The sequence below is a fragment of the Aquarana catesbeiana genome, linkage group LG10, assembly GCF_042186555.1.
Source record: "Aquarana catesbeiana isolate 2022-GZ linkage group LG10, ASM4218655v1, whole genome shotgun sequence".
Taxonomy (NCBI): domain Eukaryota; kingdom Metazoa; phylum Chordata; class Amphibia; order Anura; family Ranidae; genus Aquarana; species Aquarana catesbeiana.
In genome coordinates this window covers 231,338,998-231,361,608 of record NC_133333.1, presented here as the reverse complement: position 1 = coordinate 231,361,608, position 22,611 = coordinate 231,338,998, and the positions used below count along the sequence as shown (strand labels likewise).

Here is a 22,611-nt window from a genome sequence, read left to right as displayed (position 1 = left end):
CTTCACCCAGACAGAGTTCTACCAGCGTCTCCAGAGTGGTGGCCTGGGATTGCCACCTGATGCGTGTAGTGATATGAGATCCGGGTCACGGCACCAATGTAGTGATATGAGATATATAGTGGGTAATTATTTATTAGTTATTGTAATGATGATGAAGTAAGTACTCTTCCGCAGCAACCCAATTCTTCCAGAGAGATGCACTTTATTTACTTCCAACACAGAACAAGGTCCAAAGTCCACAGATGACAAAAATATCCAGCAGAGTATATCATTCAGAGTCCCATGTTCCTAGATTTGCGCCTTCATAGTCATACACAGACAAGACTATACTGACTATAGACTGAACACCATGTTATATTCACTAGACATTGAATGGCTGAGCAATTTGATTGGATGTCTCCATTCAGGCCTTTGATATACTTTAGTCTTTCAGACAGACAACAACTCCCAGCCGTGAACAGCTGCAGTCATAAACCGCCCCAATTTGCACTCCCGTATATCAACATCAACAAGTCCCCTTAGATATGTGTAATTAGATTAGATTAACATATACCACCTGAACACCCTTTGAAATGTTCAATTAGGTTAACAGGCAATACCTCACACCTAGGTAGACTTGCATAAGATAAACATATCAAAGGGACATCAGCTGTTATATTAAAATTGAGTTGGCTTGGACAAATCGACCATTGTCAACTGAATTCTAGGCCTGGTTAATATTGTGCTGTATGTGTACATACATATAATAATATAATGTCCCACATAAATCGGTGAACATATTACAACAATGCGGATAAAGTGGAAGGACTCCCCTTTGTCTTCATTGCAGATGAAGCCTTCGGTCTGGGCGTGCACATGATGAGGCCATTCCCCCAAAGGACCCTCACCCCGGAGAGGAGGGTTTTTATTTACCGGCTGGCCAGAGTGAGAAGAGTTGTGGAGAATGCCTTTGGGATCATGGCCAGCCGGTTCCGCCTGTTTCAGACAGCTATCCACATGGTGGAATACAAACAAAATCACCCTATCCTAGCGTGCTGCATTCTGCACATTTATTTAAACAAACATTTGAGCAATTATATTGCATCACTTGGGACTTATAGAGAATCCTCTGACGGGCCTGGATACTGGCCGTACTGGCTTGGCCCCTCAAAGCGCCCGCCAAGTTCGGGATCAATATGTTAATTTTTTTACGGGTAGGGGGGCCATTGCAATACCAGAAAATCTATAATTTTTTTTAATAAAAAATAATGATCAGATAAAATCTTGAATTGTATTTATTGCTTGCCTTTCTTTTTGGCTGTCTCCTAGGTTATCCTAGTGCACGTCTAGTGCCAAGTATATTTTCCTTTAGTAAATAAGCCCCATTGTCACTGTAAACACCAAATAACTTCCAAAACTGGTATTGAGCATTGAAAGAAGAAGCCACACATCTTGTTGTTTAATAACAGATTTTTTAATCTGTGTACATTCACATGTGCATTTGTTAACATTTTATGGTTTAAAATATATATAATTTTTTGTTCAATAGAATTTTTTTTATTTAAATTTTTTTTTATTTTTTATTTTTTTTTTTACAAACAGGCCTCTATTTTTTTGAAACAAACAGGCCTCTATATTTTTTTTTTGGTTTTTTATAATTTTTTTTTACAAACAGGCATAAAATGTTTAAAAGTCAAAGCCAAGAATGGGGTCAGCAAAAAAGGAAATGAAGAACATGATCAATGCTTTTTTTGGGAAAAAGTGATTTAGATTCTCCCCAAAACATTGATCATGTTCTTCATTTCCTGCTGCATATTATCCAGCCAATTACGCATTAGGTCAAGGCTAGTGCGCATGGCATCAATATCCCCATTCCAGGCCATGATCTGCCCAATTAATCGTTGTGCACTGTCGGTGGTAAATGGTTCCCCTTCCACATCACCTAAAATTAATGAAAAAAAGATGTATTTAGAAATATGCAGGCATACATAGATTACCATAAGCTGGGGTGTCAGACACTCACCTGGTGGGGTGCACATGTCGCCCACCTCTCCTTCCTCCACATCCTCCGTGGGGCTTGGGTTGATTTGCCAAACAGGCTGGTGAGGTCGGGGGTCCCTGGGTTCAGGTTGTCTGAGTCTTTTCTCCCCTATGAGAATGAAACAAAAGGTATACTTAGCACACAGATATTTGAGTCCAGGAAAAGGAATATGAAACATTGCATTGAAGTGGTGTACAATTGTCTGTTTGGGCAGAGATCCAAGTTGAAGACATAATTAAAATTCCCTAGGAAACAAGCTGGATTACTTACCTTTTTTGGCCACGTTTCACAGATAGAGACACCCCAACAAGTATCCACTGGAGCACCTGTGTGGATTAACCAAAAAAATGTATTCTGGTGTCCCACACTAGTGCTCCTGAGTCCAGATGTGTAAACAGCTGCTGAGTGTCCTCTCCTTACATTCCGCTGAATGAAGTTTGCTATTCATTCTAGTTTCAAAAGACATCTAGACAACAATGTCCTAAACTTCTTTTAATAAGACAAACTACCAAGACCAAAATTAAACCCTGTATCAACTAAATACATTGTATATTTTCTTTAAATGATGTTTACTACGAACAATTTTTCCTATGAACGTTTAACGAGTTAAACTTGTACAGTAAAGAAAACCACATGGAGCAGCATGCAAGGTAATAATCAGAATATGAACACACGACAAGTACTTACTTTTTTTCAGCACTTTCTGGATTAGTCTGTACTAATCCGGCTCCCTGAGTTTGAGGTTGGATTATCATTTCCTCAGCTGATCTTTAGAGTGCCGTACCCCAAAATGATGATGCAGTGTCTTCACCACTTTCGCCATTATTTTTGCCTTTCTTAAAATAGGCTGTGCGTACGGTCCATGTTTCCCATTGTAATCTTTTTTTTCAAAATTACTACCATCTCCACCATCTCTTCAAAGGCCATATTGGAGGCCGTAAATCTCCTCTTCCCGGATCGGAACATTTCGGGCTCTGGGCTTTCCTCGTTACTTGAGGAATTCGTACACACCTGCTGTGTCTCCGCCATTGTTGCTCCTACTGTGCACCGTAGAAAGAAGGAGCGGAGAATATTCATTGAAAAAGAACGTCAGGGGCGGGCGACGCAGGTGGAGTTTCACGCATGCGCAGTGTGTATACAAAGCTATCACGTATGTGTCGTACGTATGTTCTGTGCGCGGAGGATAGATGAACTGAAGTTGTGAGTGTCCGAAACGAAGGTAAATTTTATTAACTTTGTAGCAGCCTATACTGCTTAAAGATTGAGTCCTATGTTGGGATAATTAAGATTATGAGAGTTTAGCCTAACATTAGTGTTTTTGTCTTGTGTATTATCTTTGACAGAAAACATGAATGCTAAGTTTAAGGACCCTGATTTTCTGACTCAATTTATTGAGAAGTACAGGGAGGAATCTATGGGAGGTCAAACACCCTGCATATTATATTAAAACAATACGGAAGTCAATGCTGGAGAAACTTGTTGCATTTGTGCAGACTTTCATCCCAGAAGCAACCTTTAAGTTTGTGGAGAATAAAATTGGGATCTTGCAAAATATGTATAGGATGGAGCATAACAAGATCCAGATTTCCCTGAGATCAGGAGCATCAGCAGATGATGTATATGTACCCAGGCTGTGGTACTACAATAAACTATGTTTTCTTGATGACCAGACTGAAGCCAAGGCATCACTTTCAACCCTTCCCTACACCCTTCCTTGCACCCTTCCCTGCACCCTTCCCTCCACCCTTTCCTCCACCCTTCCCTCCACCCCAGCAGAGGCTGATGAGGACCAAGCTGGGCCCTCCATCCTGGAAGAACTGGATGTGACCATCTGGAGCCAGGTATATTATTTTTAGACATTTTTAGTGTCCTAATATTAATGATGTTAACTAGATGTTATAATTGATTACCTATTAAAGGATTTTTTCCAAAAAATGATGTATACATATCAATTGACAGTAGTGGCCAAAAATGCTTGTCACCAGCTTTTAAAAATGCTGGTGTCAGATTTATACTCTTTTATATGTATTAACATTGAATTTGCAAGTCATGAGCTGAAAATTGTGTGTCATTGATGAACCAAAAACTAAAACTATGTCCATTTTTTATACACAGGATGAGGTCAGCCAGGAGGAAGGTGTGGAAGTGGCAGGCAGGAGGAGGCCGGGCCCAGTGTCATCCAAGAGGAGGCCGGCCCAGTATCATCCAGGAGGAGGCCAGGTCCAGTGTCATCCAGGAGGAGGCCGGGCCCAGTGTCATCCAGGAGGAGGCCGGGCCCAGTGTCATCCAGGAGGAGGCAGGGGTTGGTGTCAGCCAGGAGGTGGCCGGGCCCAGTAGGAGCCTCACACAATCGCAGGTTCGTCCTCTCCGCCTTCATACGAAAAAGCCCAGAAAGGGGACGGTGACAAAGGAGGCATCACTGCACCTCATGAGAGAAGCTACAAATTTCCTCAAGAGCCCCCCCCAAAACTGAAGAGGCCTATGGCTCCTATATAGCCAGCAGGTTGCTCGAAATGGAGAAGGGCCAACTCCTCCTGTGTGAAAAACTTTTTTCTGATGTCCTTCACAAGGGGCTGAAGGGCGAGTTAACTGCCAACACCCAAATAAATGAGCAAGCCCCTCCTCCTCCTGCCACAAGTCAACCACCAGAGCCACAGCCTACAAGGAAGGCTGCAGGGAAGGGTGCAGGGCAGTGTGGAGGGAAGGCTGGATGGTGACAAAGGAGGCATCACTGCATCCTCTGACCACCTCTGTACCACGTCTGCATCCTCTGACCACCTCTGTACCATGTCTGCATCCTCTGACCACCTCTGTATCATGTCTGCAGCCGCTAACCATCTCCTGTATCATGTCTCCAATCTCTGACCATCTCTTGTCTTGTATCATATCTGCAGTCTCTGAGGGAAAGCCTGGAGAGGCATTGAAAGTTAGAACACCGCCGGGATGGGGATAACGGGAGGAGTCACTGTGGACTGTGGAGAAGAGACTATAGGATAAAACCAGAGCCACCAAGCTGGAGCCAACTGACTGAGCCCTGCACGGTGCACCTGAGAGGAGGTCAGTGACAGCGCCATCAGGCCAGTCTGAGGGGGGGTCACTGGTGTAAGGGGGGAGTGAATACAATAATGTAAGGGGGCACTGAGATAAATGTTCCCCCTTATATCAGTAACCCCCTTACGTTAGTGTATTCACTCTGCAGAAGGTGGACTCTGGTCACCAGTGTGTCCCCCACATCAGAGTTCCAGGTGTTCCCCTTTCCATTAGTCTGCAGGGGGAATTCTGGAAAACCTGATGTAAAAGGGAACTCTGATGTAAAAGGTAATGCTGCAGACCCTAATGTAAGTGGGAAATCTCATATAAAGGGGAATGGAGTGGACTCTGATAAAGGGTGGTCTCTGGTAACCAGAGCCCCCCCTTTACATCAGAGTTCCCCTTTAGATCATGATCTGCAGAATTCCCCTTTATGTCAGAATTCCCTTGCACTGTAAGGGGGAATCCTGCAAACTCTGATGTAAGGAGGAACTCTGTGTTTTTTACATTTGTTTAACTTAAACACATTACTAATAGCACTAGCTACATGTTTATTTGGCATCCTGCCAGTAAATTGTACTTCACGGGGGGTTGGCAACACTGAATCCTGGTAACCAACTACAAGAAACGTCTTACCTCTGTGCTTGCCAACAAGGTTTTCTCCACCAAGTACTAAGTCGTATTTTACATGGGGATCAAATACTTATTTTACTCACTGAACTGCAACTCAATTTATAGCATTTGTTTTATGTTTTTTCTGGATTTCTGGTTGATATTCTGTCTCTATCATTTAACCGCTTCAGCCCCAGAAGATTTTACCCCCTTCCTGACCAGAGCGTTTTTTGCGATTCAGCACTGCATCGCTTTAACTGACAATTGCACGGTCGTGCGACATGGCTCCCAAACAAAATTGATGTCCTTTTTTTCCCACAAATAGAGCTTTCTTTTAGTGGTATTTGATCGCCTCTGCGATTTTTATTTTTTGCGCTATAAATAAAATAAGAGCGACAATTTAAAAAAAACGCATTATTTTTTACATTTTGCTATAATAAATATCCCCCAAAAATATATAAAAAAACATTTTTTTTTCTCAATTTAGGCCGATCATATTCTTCTACATATTTTTGGTAAAAAAAAAAATCGCAATAAGCGTTTATTGATTGGTTTGCACAAAAGTTATAGCGTTTACTAAATAGGGGATAGTTTTATGGCATTTTCATTAATATTTTTTTTTTTTACTAGTAATGGCAGTGATTAGCAATTTTTATTGTGACTGCGACATTATGTCGGACATTTTTGAGACATTTTTGGGACCACTGTCATTTATACAGCTACCAGTGCGATTAAAAATGCACTGATTACTGTGTAAATGACACTGGCAGTGAAGGGGTTAACCACTAGAGGGCAGGGAGGGGTTAAGTATGTCCTAGGGGAGTGATTACTAACTGTAGGGGGATGGGCTAGCAGTGTCATTACTCTGATCACAGCTCCCATTGACAGGGAGCTGTGATCAGTGACACTTGTCACTAGGCAGAACGGGGAGATGCTGTTTACATCAGCATCTCCCCGTTCGTCCTCTCCGTGAGGTGATCGCGGGTATCCCCAAGGCAGGACCCGCGACCCGACTCACGGAGCTCCCGGCTGGCGCGCGCGCGTGCCACCGGAGGCGCGCACGCAATGGCACGGCGGGGAATTCCAATGGACATACCTGTACGTCCATTTGCCCAGCCGTGCCATTCTGCCGACGTACATCAGCGTGCGCCGGTCGGGAATCGGTTAAAATATACCTATGATAAAAATTATAGACCCTTCCTTGACTACGGGATTTGCCATATCGTGAGGCTCCCCTAAATAGCCCAACCTCACTTACCACCTTTCCTTACCAAATGACCAGACGACACAACACCATTTTTGGAGTCGAATGGCCATAGCAGCCTTTTATTACAACAAAATAACAAATTATCAACATTCTAGGCCCCACGCCGTGTATTACGCGAGCTTAGGGACAACCAATTATTTCCTTCCAGATACAACCTATTACAACCAATGTTACCATTTTGAGGGAAAGGTCGCCCATACCTCCGTATGAGCCCAACCCCCTTCCAAACCTCCATTATTTTCAACACCGCCTTCAAAGACCCCATAGACCTTCCACCACAGCACACACACGTGATAACCTTACGTGTGTGTCGCCCTTCAAACCCTAAATGCCCGCTGAACACCATCCTGTAAACCCAGCTGCCACAGGTCAATTCCAATAGCATTCAGTTGCACACTGTCAGAGCGCAAAAAAAGGCACGTTTCATCCTCCAATTCCCTGTGCCGAACCGCCAAATCTCCGTTCCATGCAAAAAACTTGGCCACCGCTTTGTTGACTTTAATCCGGGCTCTGTTCAGACCTGCCACAGAGCGAGCCAAAAGCCACGCTGTTCTGGCCACAATATCCGTCAATATAAAAATAGTGTCAGTGAAAAATGATTGCAGCCGCAGCAAATCAAATTTAATGTCTCTGATCAACTCCCGGGTGCACCACAAACCCAGGTCATTGCCCCCCACATGTAAGAAAACCACATCCGGAGGGCGGTCCAGTCTAGCAAACCTTTGCATTTCCGGAACCACCCTAGACCACAGCATACCCGGGAATCCAATCCAGCGCACTATCCCTTCCTCCCATGACAAACCCAACAACCTGCCATCCTTTCTGACATCCACCCTCCTGGCACCCCAATATACATATGATTGTCCAAGTATCCACACCAAGCAGGTTGCTGACTCTGAAAGAAAAGAAACAGAGAAAGGGATAGAGCAAATAAAGCATATCACCCCGGTGCATAACAAATCATCCACATTAACGCCCAACTTAAACTCAAAGAAGTATAAAGAGAGAGAATGACTTTAATCCCCTTCTTTTTTTTTTTAATTTTAGGTATGCTTACAACAAATTTGGGCGAACATATAATTTAAACCTTGCCGATTCCCAATGCCCAATACGCTGCACCATTGGGCTTTCATCCAAACTCCACCGAACCGCTTCGGTGGCCGAACCGATGCGAAACGAATGAGAAGAATAATCTTCCGCCTTCCGACCTGCCACCCGCAAACATTTCCTAAACACAGCTTGAAATTGAAAATGGGACATAGCTGTACCGTCCTCCTGACGAAAGAAAACCCCCCCGCCGGCAGGCCTGAGTCTACAAAAGTCCCCCACAACCGCCACTGGACACACAGGGGAACCTGGAACCGACCGTGACTCCACCCATGCCCCCTTTCCCAATTGATCAGTCTTAGACTTCCTGAGGAACACCCCCATAGCGTCCCCATGCACCCACACATCTTGAACATCTAAACCACCGTCCCCTCTTTTATTCCTACTCACCATCTCGCCAACCCTAAAAGCCCCGAAAAAAGCTAATACAAACACAGCCCGAAACAAAACCCACTCAAACCGAGACACACAAACATTTTCTAACTGTTCAACCACTTCCCCCAAAACCATAAAGGAAACTGGGCGTCTTGTGTCAGCAGCCGATGGACCAGCGCGGTATCCACGCATAGCACGCTAAACCATAAAAGCCTTAGTAGCGTCCTGCTGGCCCGCCAACTGGAACATAAAGGCCAAACCAGCCAACTTACGTGCCATATATGAAGCTGATACCCCCTGTTCAAAATTCCGTCCTATAAAGTAAAGAAGCAAATGCACCCTACTTGCATCACAAACACCGTCACCCACTTCCCGCACCAAAGCATCCCATTCCAGCCAAACTTTACTGTACGCTTGCCAAGTAGCTGCAGAAACCGATCTATGTATCAACATTTGTGCCGTGGCAACACAATGCTCCATAACCTTTTGGGGCAAGGACTCCCATGCACATCTGCTTCCGGCGCCAATTGACTAAATCTGTCCCACTGGAAACAAGACAATGCATCAGCCACAGAATTATTAATTCCCGGAACATGAACAGCAGTCACAAAACAGTTAATACTTAAACAAAGCAAAACCAAATGTCGCAGTAAACGCACAACCGGTGGCGAAGACGCAGTATTGTTATTAATAGCCTGGACCACCCCATATTATCGCAATGAAAACGCACCCGGCGATTCCAAAAATCTTCCCCCCATAGCTCCAGTGCAAGCACTATGGGGAATAGCTCCAAAGCCGCTAAATTGCATACTAAGCCCTCCTCCTTCCAAGATTCCGGCCATTCCCTGGCACTCCACCTACCTTGAAAAAAGGCCCCAAAACCGCCGGAACCAGCCGCGTCTGTGAACAACTCCATATCATAGTTGGAAACGACCCTTTGCAACCACAGTGATCGGCCATTATAGGTTGCCAAGAAAGAATCCCACACCCTCAAATCCTCCTTGAGCTTGAGCCCTAGTCTGATAAAGTGATGCGGAGCCCGGACACTGGCCGTGGCCAGTGCCAAACGCCTGCAAAAAACACGCTCCATAGGCATGATGCGGCAGGCAAAATTCAGCTTGCCCAGCAGCGATTGCAACACGCGAAGCTGAATCTTCCTTACCCGTAAAGCCTCAGCCACCTCCTGCCTTAACCCCTCCAATTTGTCCAAGGGCAAACGGCACTCCATACCCACTGTATCAATAACAATCCCCAAAAAACACAACTCATTAGCCGGACCCTCCGTCTTATCCGCGCCCAGGGGCACTCCGAAATTAGCAAACAAGTGCTGAATCGTAGCCAACAGAGATGCACAAACCTTGCTCTCTGCAGGCCCTATACACAAAAAATCATCCAAATAATGGATGACAGATGACAGGCCTGACACGTCCTCCACTGCCCATTCTAAAAACGAACTAAACTGTTCAAACAAGGAACAGGAGATAGCACACCCTATGGGTAAACATCTATCCACAAAATATTCTCCCCGCCACCGACATCCCAACAAAAGGCAGCACGTAGGATGAACTGGCAAGAGGCGAAAAGCAGCCTCTATATCCATTTTTGCCAACAAGGCCCCTTGCCCCAAATGCTGCACCCATGCGACCGCCGTATCAAAGGATGTATACGACACAGTGCAGAGACCCGGGTCAATGGAATCATTAACCAAACCCCCCCGCGGGTGGGACAAATGGTAAATGAGCCGAAACTTGTTAGGCTCCTTCTTAGGAACCACACCCAGAGGGGATATTACCAAATCAGGTACCGGCGGCACCTCGAACGGGCCAGCCATATGACCCAATGCAACTTCTTTTAACAATTTCTCCGTAACAACGTCGGCGTGCTCTATCGCCGACTTTAAATTATCCGCTGCAGGCGGAACCACCCGGAGTTGACTATTCAATTTAAATCCCTCCCTAAACCCCAATTCCAAAAGCTGAGCCGCATTCCGATCAGGATATCATCTTAGAAAGGGGACCATCTTTTTTACCATCACTGGCGTCATCCCTTTTTCCAACCTTCCCACCTTTTCCCCGTCCCTGTTTAAAGCACCGGGACTGCGAATGCGAACCTCCACATGTGGAACACTCATGCCTGAATCGACACTTGGCTCCGAATTTACATGTCCCTGCGTTAAATTGCCAGCAGAAACCCATGCGACCACCGGCCGGTTGTCCGGCCAAACCCGAACCCCCCCAAAAGGGAGGCAACAATCCTCTCAGAGAAGACATTAGCTTCATCCAAAGACTAATGTCTTTATGATCCCACCGCAAGGAAGGACGGACTGCCTTTCTCTGCCGGAACTGCTCATCAAAGCGCAGCCAAGCAGTCCCACCGTACACTCTTTGTGCTCCCCCAATAGAATCAAGGTAACAAAAGAGTGGTGAGCAATTTTCCGGTGCCTTTTCCCCAATCACGCTTGCCAAAATCGCAAACGCCTGCAACCAATTTGCAAACCTGTGCGGAATCAATCGATAGCGCCGCTTTTCCTCTTCTTCTTTCTTGCTCTCGTCAGATTTAACTTTGTCCAAGTTAAACTTCTCCAAGGGCAACGAAGAGAAAATTTCAACATACTCACCTTTCCAAATGCGCTCTTTCACCTCTGTCTTCAAATGGGCGCCCAAAGGTCCCTCGAAACAAACGTAAACTTCACATTTGGCAGCATCCGCCAAACGCACCCCATCCACACCAACTGTCCCTTTTACAACCGACACCGCATCACCGGCCACCGCAGTTGCACCCGCCACCACCACCGGCGACACCAGCGGGGCACCCGTTTTGTCCACTCCTAACCCACCAGTACTCGGGCCCCCCATTAGCCCTGTACCTCCAGCCGCTACTACCGTGCCCGACACCGCCAGTGCAGCTCCCTGAGCAGTAGAAGTGCTGGGCACTGCCCACGCAGCCACCGGAGAGTTGTCAACTACAGGCCGTGTACCAGCCTCACAGCATGCTAGCACCACCCGGAGACCCGCCAACAACGTCTGCACCCAATGACTGGGAACCAGTATTGGGACCTCCCCCAAATGAGCTACCCCTCAGCCCCAATGGTACCCCTGTACCCACAAACCCACTCCCTGAAACCCTATTGTTACCTACAGAAGAGGAAACAGGTATAGTAAGGTTCTCACCTGGCTGCAGCCGCCGCACCAGACATCCAGCCATACTTCCCACTCCGCACGCTGCCTCTTGGGTCATGTCTGTGTCCCTCTCGTCCAATTCTCCCTCAGACAGGCTGTCCTGGGAACTCCCGGCCACTTTTTGAGCAACGTCAGCAGGCCGCTGGGCTGGATTATTCGTCGCCGCCGAGCGCCCAGCAGTGACGTTATCACCATGCACCGTTCCATGCAGTACCTCCCGCTCTCTGTGTCTGCCCTGCCGAGCCGCTGGCCGGGCTGGAAAAGCCCGCCTGGCTGCAGATCTGGACCGCGCAGTGACATGGTCCTCCCGATATACTGTAGTACCGGCCACCGTCCTCCTTCTTCCTCTCCCCTCCGGATTACAGGCCCCAGCCACCCTCTGTAACAAGCCGTCACCCGCCGTGGCCTCTCTCCCACGCCGAGCTACCCTCCGGCCAGGCGGAGAGCCCGTAGAGGCACTCGCCATGCTTCTGTCATCCACCGCAGGGGGGGTGGTAGCAGGTCCCGCCAATGAACTCCCCCTGTGATCGCCGTGACCGGGGACTCACCGCAAGCTTCCTCTTAGCAGGCGGCGCCGAATCTTGTGCAGGGCCCCCAGTCCGCTCCCTGACCCCATCGGTCGTCGGACTGAAACACTCAGGAGGCCTCGACCTCCTAGCATGTGGCCGCTCCGAAGGAGGGGGGCTGGCGGCGTGCTAGAAGATGCCTGGCTGGGGCCCTGAAGCAAGCTAGATACAGTGGCCTGCAGCCAGTCAGTCCCGCTCACCGCCGCCTCCTCCCGCAGCTGCTTGAACAAGCGCTCTATATCTCCCATGACCCTAAACTTCCTACCACGGACCGCTGCATAAATCACCTTTCCTGTCCGATTTCCTCTTCCCCACTGACCACTGCTCCTAAGCTCCACCCCCAAAAATAACCTAAACTCCCCCCACTGGCCTACTGCTTAACCCTTACCTCCGCCTCACTGCCCCACCCCAGTCATGCTATCCCTCCACTTAGTTTCACTTAGTTATGGGCTATTACTTTCTTTGTAAGTGGGCAAACTTCCAAAATCTGCAGGGGATCAAAAAATTATTTTCCCCACTGTATAATATTTGGGTATTCTAAGTAATTTTCTAGCAAAAAATACAGATTTTTACTTCAAAACAACACATGTAAAAAAAAAGCCTGGTCTTAAAGTGGTTAAACCTTTGCAAACTCAGATGGCAATCATACCTCAGTCAGCACTATTCCCATGACTGCTTTATAAATATATTTATGATTATATTACAATAAAATATAACCACCTTATTTCAAAAGAATATAAATAGAACTCAAATATTAAAGCTTAGTTGAAAGCAGAAATCAAAGAGGTGAATTTCAGCATTGCAGGACGATGGATTCCACAACACATAAATTCTATCATGTACATGGAATGGATTCCAGAAGTTATCTGGATTTATATTTCTCTAATAAGGAGGACATGGTCTTTGCAGAGGATACTTTAAAATTTCCAATGGCGATGATTCACTATCAGTTCAGCACCGGTACGTACAGCATAGATTGATATTTTCAACAAAAAAGACTAATGCTGGTAATAAATCTAAGAGTATCACTCACATAAGCAGCAGTCCCCATAGCTCTGACCTTACAGCTTCCTATTGCTGGTAGAGGGGGAATGCTTTATTTCTTACTCAAAAATCAAGCTGTTGCTATAGAAAAATGTATATACTGTACCTCACTATGGGCTCTTCCACATTTTGTTGTGTTACAACCTGCAATTGAAATTGATTTGATTGATATTTTATAACACTGAAGTACATAAAATTAAATTGAATTTGTAAATAAATAACAACGATCAACACAAAAAAAATGGGTTTCCTCTGGAGCAATCAATCACCCTCTGATTTAGTATAATTAGTTGAATGAAGTCTACTTTTGGGTAAATGTTCCTGGAGTAAGCAAGTGCAGGATATTGCCTCGTACACACGATAGGATTTTCCGATGGAAAATGTGTGATAGGACCTTGTTGTCGGAAATTCCGACCGTGTGTAGGCTGCATCACACATTTTCCATAGGAATTTCCGACACACAAAGTTTAAGAGCTTGCTATAAAATTTTCCGACACACAAAGTTTGAGAGCTTGCTATAAAATTTTCCAACAACAAATCCGTTGTCGGAAATTCCGATCATGTGTACACAAATCCGACGCACAAAGTGCCACGCACAAACTGCCCCGTTTATAGTCCTGACGGACGTGTTTTACGAAACCGCGCTCAGAACGATCAGATTTTCCGACAACTTTGTGTGACCATGTGTATGCAAGACAAGTTTGAGCCAACATCCGTCGGAAAAAATCCATGGATTTTGTTGTTGGAATGTCTGATCAATGTCCAATCGTGTGTACGGGGCATAAGAGTTTAGACCAGAACCAAGTTTGGGTTCTAGAAATAATTTTTGGAAACTTCTCCAGGTGGTTTTAAAAAACATTTTATTGTGAAAAGCTGTCTTGGGTGCCACTTCCATGGGAGGCAAACAACAACTTCCAGATTAAGCCTCTGTCCATTTACTCCATCCAATGGCACAATGAAGGGATGGAGAACTCCAACTTGAGGTGGAGAGGTCAACAGTGGCAGCCTGATCCAAAGAAGATTATTGTAAAACAGAATCATAAACTGGTACCACATTATGATGAGACAATAACAAATGATATTGATAATGAATTAACAAATGATAATTTATTTCTTATGACTTTTTCTTGGTGAATCACTCTTGTCATTATATTATCACTTTTTATGTATTTGCTTGCAAAAGGTCAATTCACAAACATTATCATACTTGTTTTCTATCTTTAAGGCCCAGTTTACACTTCTACGACTTGTCATGCAACTTTGGACCCCAAAGTCACATGACAAGTTGCACCCCATGTTTTCCAATGAGTACTGTTCATATTTGTGCAACTTAAGACCCAGGACTCTTTTCCTTCCACTTTTAGGAGCATCAGGCGTTTTTTTTTTTTTTTACAGATTAAAAACATCTCTCCATGTTATTCTATGTGTCCACATAGGCTTTTAGGAGCTTTTAGTGGCATAGGAGTTTTCAAGCTGCAAAATAACCCCAGGGCCAGCGTGTTCTTGAGCAGCAGCGTTACAGCTGTAAAAAATGCCTGATGCGGCTCAAAGCATGTTAATGCTGTATACAGCGTTAGGCCGCGCCAAGCATTTTTAAGCTGTAGTAATTGGAATTGGGAGTGGAAAATAGAAGAGGGCAGAGAAACGCTGCTAAATGCTAAAGCAACTAAACGCAGCTAAACACAGCTAAATGGGCATTAACGCCAATGCGAAACGCTTCTAAAGGTGCGCTTTTCCTGGTGTCGGTACTGGCTGTGCAGCTCGTTTTTTTCACGCACTGTGTGCATGAGGCCTTGAAGTCACAGTGACTTTAAAGTAGTTCCTGTACTACTTTGGTCATACTTTTATGCAACATGAGGGCCATAGACTTCAATGTAAACCCTCAAAAGTTGCATGAAAGTCACACCTGAATCATATACATGTGTGTGCGACTTTGTAGAGCTCACGCAGTCACATGGTCAAAGCCAAAGTTGCAGCAAAGTTGCACTTGCCCAAAGTGGCATCAAAGTCGCATAAAGTCACACTGTAAAGTCACAGTGGAAATCACACAATTTTGAAGACGAACAAGTGTGAATGGAGCCTAAATTATCAGAACAAATGTAGAGCAAAGTTTCTCTGCAAATGGCCCTCTGACCCCTTTATACTCTCCTTACAATCCCTCTCTCTCTCTCTTTCTCAGCTCGTTGCTCATCTGGTGCTTTCATATATGGAGGATAATGTGACATATAATGGTGGCTGTGCAAACAGAAGTGTAGCGCTATAGAAAGGTAGGCTATAAGTCCAATTACATGAAAAAAACGGTGAATAATAATGTAAAATGTCCATACAAAGTATCAAGGTGAATAGATACAAAAAATAATGTCAATCTATACGTGATACATATAGGAAGTATTAGTAATGATGTCAACACCGGAAATGCTGCACCAAAACTTCAATATGTATATAATCCAAGTCTATAGATTTAAAATTATGGCGTTCAACAGCAAAAAGTTCCACTCAGTGAAAACGTGTACATCCGTAAAAACAAATAAGTGACTGTGATCAAACCACCACCATGAGTAGAGGAGGCTTACCGGAATGTTTGAACACGCCAGGGCATATGCTCTGCGTGTCAATCATGCTTGTGTTGCGGTGGGTGGATTCTGGTGATATTGATTTCTGTAGATCGGTGATAACCTGCTCACAATCCAATGAGGACGCGTGGGAAATAACCTCTCAGAAATCCATAGATGTAAAAGTTCACCCACCGCAACACAAGCTTGTTTGACACGCAGAGCATATGCCCTGGCATACTTTGTATGGAAATTTTACATTATTATTCACCGTTTTTTTTTCATGTAATTGGACTTATAGCCTACCTTTCTATAGCTGCACTTCTGTTTGCATGTTTTTTTTGCCATTTATCTAATTTGGTGTTAGCTGCTTGTTATTTTGAGTAGCGCAAAATTATTTGCTATATTTTCATATAATGATGGCTGGCCTAGCAGGAAATCCCAGAGCCATATTATATGTTGGTTGGGAACAATTTTTTAAAGCTATTTTCACCTAGCAGTGTCATTAAATGCCAAATGTTATGAAAATTTGAAATCTCTTTTTTGGCAGTGAAATTAGTTTCGGGTAAGATAACATCTGAATCTTTAATATTCCTCCAGGTCGAGCTGAGGGTACATTTTTGATTGACATCAGCACTGGTTCCTTCATTCACCATCTTTATTCCGCCTCCAATTCTTTAAAAAAGTCCTAATAAAATTCAAAGAGAAATGTATTATGGAACTGAACAGATGGCTACATGACCGTACCGGAGCATATGATTGGTCGCATACATCATCAGCTGCAGCTGAGTTAGAAGGAACGAGGTGATTTGTCCCCTTTCTGATTTTTGCATTTTAGGTTGCAGAAGATTGTTTCTTTAAAGGAAACTGCTATTGTTTTTGAGTATATTTCATTTATTAAGTTGCTTAAAATACAAACTTTTTTTCATGTTTTAGTCAGGTAATTTTGAAATATTGTATATCAAAAGTTCACATATATGCTTTCATCCAGCAGATGGAGCTCTCAGCTCTTTATAATGTTTTTATTCCAGCTCTCCTTATCTGTGCTGAAAAAGCCTATTCACTTTGTTTAAAGTAGAAGTTCAGTCAAATCTAAACTTAACCCTGCTCTCACCCCCATTCTAAGCCCTATACTAACTACCCTGTAAAGGAAGGATGTCTATGCTTACCTATTCCGAGGGCCCTCCGGTCGGAACTGACTACGCATGCCCCATAGTAAGCCTATGGGTGAAGAGTAATCACTGCTCAAGGTCGGTCTCCACCTGTAGCACCTCCACTGCACACTACCAGGTGCTGGCCCTGTCCATTACAGGCTTCACAGTAGAGGATAAGGGTCTGGTCGGCCGCACATTTGATAAAATCACTTTTATTAAGAAGACATATTCCAAATAGACACTCCACAATGTACAATTGAGGGAAAATAGCACTAGCTGTTGTGCCATTTTCCCTCGATTGTACATTGTGGAGTGTCTATTCGGAATATGTCTGAATTAAAGTGATTTTATCAAATGTGTGATCGACCAGACCCTTTTCCTCTACTGTGAAGCCCATAACGAACAGGGCCAGCACCTGGTAGTATGCAGTGGAGGTGGTACAGGTGGAGACCAACCTTAAGTGGTGATTACGCACAGGCCCGGACTGGCCATAGGGCAGACCGGGCATTTGCTCGTTGGGCCAGGGGCCGGCCGCTCCGTGGCCTGTTGATGATCAGGCCGCACAGTGAGAGGTAAGCGGTGCGCGTGGCCGGGAGAGGGTTAACACAGGCCATGGCTGCTGCTCACCTACCACTATGCGGTCAAGCCTGTGTCATCTCCAGGCTCCGGCGCAACTACAAATGACGTTAGTGGCTGATTGGCTGAGCTGTGTGTGAGAGAGACACACAGCTCAGCCAATCAGCCGCTAACGTCAACTGCTCGGACACTGCTCCTCCTCCTCTAGCCTCTCTACTCCTGTCTGCCGTGCCCACACTCCCTGTGAATGCCCCATCCATACCCCTGTGTCTGCCCTGCCCACACCCCCTGTGTCTGCCCCGCCCACGCCCCTGTGTCTGCCCCACCCACACATCCCTGGGGAGATGTGAAGGAAGATTTAATACAAAATTAAAAGATGCAGGCAGCCTGCGCCTGAGCCTCCATCTTGGGGTGAGTAAGGTCACCCTCTTTCCTGCCTCCCAGTGTATACATAAAACAAATTTAAGGGGTGCTCTGTGGAATTTGATGCAAGAGGGGGGCTTTGGTGAGCAGAGACCCCCTTACATCAGAGTTCCCCTTTACACCAGAGTCCTCAGCATTCCCCTCTAAATCAGGGTTCTCAGAACACCACTGTGTGGACTCTGCTGTAAAAAAGCAGAGTAAAATGGGGGGGGCATGTTTGCAGGGACACTGTAATATAAAGGGGACTGCACTGTAAAGGAGCACTATAATCATTACAGTGCAGTCCCCTTTATATTTATATCACAGTGTCCCCTGCGCATTACAGCGTGGAGGACCGACACCCCCCCTCGGGTCCCGGGGCTGCTCAGTCTAAAATGCCTGGGGCGTATTTTTTGTCCCAGTCTGGGCCTGATTACGCGTAACCTATAGGCTTACTATGGGGCATCCTTAGTTAGTTGTCCCTCCAATACACTGAAGCCGGCTCTGGGAGCCGATCATGTGACCAACCAGACCGTTTTCCTCTACTGTGAAGCCTATGGGTGATGTCACCACCCAGGCACTGCAGCCATTGTCGGCGATCTCTCCTCTCCAAGGAAGCCGGCTGCTGAGAAGATCATGTGACCGGACCAGAGCACCTTCAGAATAGGTACTCTGGTACCTATTTCCTTTCCAGGGTAGTTAATATAGGATTTAGAATAAAGGTGGGAGCAGGTTAAAATTTAGAGTATTTGATTGGACTTCTACTTCAATAGCTCAATCTGTAACTTATATATAGAACTTAGATCAGCCATGCCCTGGATTTGAGCAGTTCCAGCTCTCTCTAGTTTTTCTGATAGACATCAGTTTGGGTGTTCCCAATGCAGACAATAATTTCAACTGTGTTGAAGTCTATAGGGGTAAATTTTTTGATGGTCACTTTTGGCCCTTTGATAAGGGAGGTGTATTAAAAAATCCCAGCAGGCTTGTGTTTCATAAGCAGCTGGTTTTGGCCCATTAACATGTAGAAGAGAAAAGTACAGAGATCTTGTACTTACTGTAATTGCTTGTTAACCACTTGCTTACTGGGCACTTAAACCCCCTTCTTGCCCAGGCCAGTTTTCAGCTTTCAGCGCTGTTGCACTTTGAATGACAATTGCGTGGTCATGCAACACTGTACCCATATGACATTTTTGACATTTTTTTACACAGCTTTCTTTTGGTGGTATTTAATCACTACTAGGGTTTTATTTTTTGCTAAACACATAAAAAAGGACAGAAAAAAAAAAAAAAAACTGTTTCATAGTTATAAAATTTTGCAAACAGGTAATTTTTCTCCTTTATTGATGTGTGCTGATGAGGCTGCACTGATAGGCATTGATAGGCTGCACTGATGGGAACTGATAGGCTGCACTGATGGGCACTGATAGGTGGCACTGATGAGGCTGCACTGGTGGGCACTGATAGGTGGCACTGAGGGGCACTGATAGGCGGCACTAATAAGTTGCACTAATAGGTGGTACTGATAGGCACTGGTAGATGACACTGATAGGCAGGACTGATAGGTGGCACTGATGATGTGAAACCAGTGGGCACTGATTGGCAGCACTGGTGGGCACTGATGAGGCGGCAGTGCCTCTCTGTGTGAATGACCGATGTCCCGTTTACAGAAGCCAGTGATCTGCTTTTTCTTTTCTCCTCATACTGTCAGCACAAGGAAAAAAAAGCTTATTACTTGCATCTGTTTACATCACGTGATCAGCTGTCATTGGCTGACAGCTGATCACGTGGTAAGGGATCTGTGATCAGCCGAGTCTCATTGACTGGATGAATAAGGTGAATATTTATGCATATAAAAAGAGAAAGGTAATAATAATTTTCTATAACGAGATGTATTTTATATATATATTAAAACTGAATTCTAGGCAGATATAAAAGACTCAGATTAACGGAGCTCTGTAATCATTTTGAATGCAAACAGTGTACCTGAATCCAACCTGTTATCCGCCTCTTGCAGTCTCTGTATTACAGGACTGGAGTGTGAGAGGAAAAAGCAGCACATGTTCATGTGGTGATAGAAGGAAGGAGCAGAGTGACAGAGAGACAAGACCATCACTGTGCTGCTTCTCATATCACTATCCAGTCACAGAGTGGGGAGGGTCCAGAACAACCTGGGCTAAGAAGAAGTGGGTTCAATGATCCTGGCCATCAGATCGAGGACATCAAGTGGCAGAAAAATGGTACTATGGGGGATATCTCTGGACTGAAGATGGATATTGCAGAAAAATCTGGTTGTATTATTTTATTATTTTATCTTTTAACATGCTATTCATCTTTTTATTTGTATCTTAAGTTCTGTTTTTTTTTTTTTTAATCCTAAAATTGATAGATATAGTATAGAGTAGATATAAAATAAAATCATGTTTATTTATATTTGATCAGAAATGAGTGGATGTGTTTTCCAGTGTAGCACCCTGATGTCTAGACAGGGTTGCTCCTAAATTTACCTGTCAGGTGTATTGGCCTTGGCCAATTGTTAGGAATCAATTGAGTTCACCCTAAGTCTGGAATTGCTGTACTTCTATCTTCTGTCACTAGATGGCCGGATATCTCATGACATTAGATAAGACAAGGGCATTGCAAGGACGGATTGGGAATGGATGAGGTGTCTCAGCCAATGGGCAGGGATCTTCTTGGGTCCCTCGGCCTGCTGGGAGAGCCTATTTGTTTGGGTGGGGGTCAGGTGATCGGGGTTTCGGTGCCACCTGGACGACTTTCTGGGTGAACGTGTGTTGTGCTGTCTGGGCTGCTAGGCCAGAGTTTGGGCCTATCCCCGGCACATCTGGCTGCTAGGCTGTCTGAGGGCCTATCCAGAAGCAAGAGAGCAGCGTAGGGTTGGGATTGCGGCTTGCAGTCCAACCAGAAGTGACGGTTCTGCCGGCCGGAGAACCTGTCATGGTCGGAGGTAGAGGGGAAGCTGTCGCCACTAAAGGACAGACCACCTTGTTACCAGGGACTACAGTGAGTAGCTGAAGCAAGTGCCGGAGCAGTATTCTCACCAACCGGGGACGGTGAAGAATCTGGAAACTTCAGCAGGCACCAAGCTAGGGACCCAGCCAGTGGGGTGACGCTTGAGGAGTATCTAGAGTGCCAAGCCAGGGACCCAGCAGGCAAGCTGCGGTGACGCTTGAGGAAGTTCCTAAAGTAAGAGAATTAGAAGAGCTCATGGGATTTATTGGCAGTGAATCAGCAAGTCTAGTGAGAGAGTCTGGGAGCTCAGTGGGCTGAGAATCTACAAGAAGTGATTGTATAAAAGTAAAGGAGTTTGTTACAATTTGTGTTAGGAACTGTTCTAAGACTGTTGCCAAAGGAGACAGTGCTCCTACACATGCAGATGTGGTGTCTTGCTGGATGCCTTTCCCTGCATGGCTGACTACCTGTAGAAGTCTGGGAGTCTGCCAATTGACATTGCAACTACCTAATGGTGTCCTTGCTCTAAACTCTCTCTCGCACCATTCTGTTCAAGAGAAAATAAATCTCTTTGCATTCAAGAAGTGTCTGGCACCCATAACTCTACCTTACATTACACTTTATACAGATGGATGTCAGCTGTCCCTGTCTCTGGAGGTTCTCATTAGACTAAAGGAGGCCTGGGACCTTGCTACACCAGATATGTTGGAGCAGTTAGTGGGTATTAGAGTGGTGTATTAGGCTGCCCATAGATGAGCGAGCTGAATGAAATAAAATGATCAGATCCCCCTATCCATACATTCAAGGTGGATAAATGAATGAATCCTCCCTGCTGTGTCATTGTCTTCCTGCAGCACTGATCGAGCGTGGAGAATTCAACAGGGTGGTTGTAAAGAAGTCAATCAGTAGATTGACTTCTGTACAACTACAGTGCCCATACAATGTCCCTGCTGAATCGGTCTAATTTCGATCCATGTATGGCCAGCTTTAGATAGTAGCTACTGAAATATAAAATATTGAAAGACACACACAAATCAGAATACTGTATACTTACCTGTGGTCATTTTCCTTTATTGACACGTACAATATGTAAGGCATCATAGCGATGTTTAAAGGAGAAGTCCAGCCAAAGCTTGTTTGGCTGAGCTTCTCCTATGGATCACAGGAGTGCAATTTGTTTTGCACTCCTGTGACCCGTTTTCAGCAGAGAGGGGACTGAAGTCCCCTCTCTGCTGATGTCATGAATATCAGTCCAGGCACTGCGTCATACCGACAATGGGATTTGGAATCCGCCAGGTGCCTGGATTGACACCCGTCTCAGCCTCTCAGCGAGCCGCCCCTCCACAGCTCAGTGCTCCAATGAGCGCGGAGGGAGATGAGCAGAGAGCTGTGACTGACAGTCTACAGCTCTCTGCTCACAGAGCTGTGAAAACTAAGCGATCGGCGGTGTTCAATCGCTCTGTTTTCAGTGCAGAGGCGCTGGGGGGCAGATACAGCATCAGACTAATGCTGCATCCACCAAGGTAAGTATAAATCTAAAAAAAAAAACCCTTACTTCTCTTTTAATTATTAATGTTGGAAGTAGAAGAGCAAACTACAGATCTTCCAAAGTCCACCATGGTAAGGGCAATAGGATGGACCCTGTCATGTGTTAAGGAGGTAGCATAAGACGACCATATTGCTGCCTTTAAAATCTCCAATGGAGTGAAATCTTCTGCATGTTGCTGTAGACAAGGAATCTCCAAACTACGTCCCTCCAG

General features: G+C 45.2%; 1 pseudogene; it reads left to right on the top strand.

Annotated features, from left to right (window-relative positions):
* The first annotated feature begins 12,929 nt into the window (after window positions 1–12,929).
* The window catches only part of LOC141110159 (indolethylamine N-methyltransferase-like), a 62,124-nt pseudogene continuing 52,442 nt past the window's right edge, over window positions 12,930–22,611 (top strand).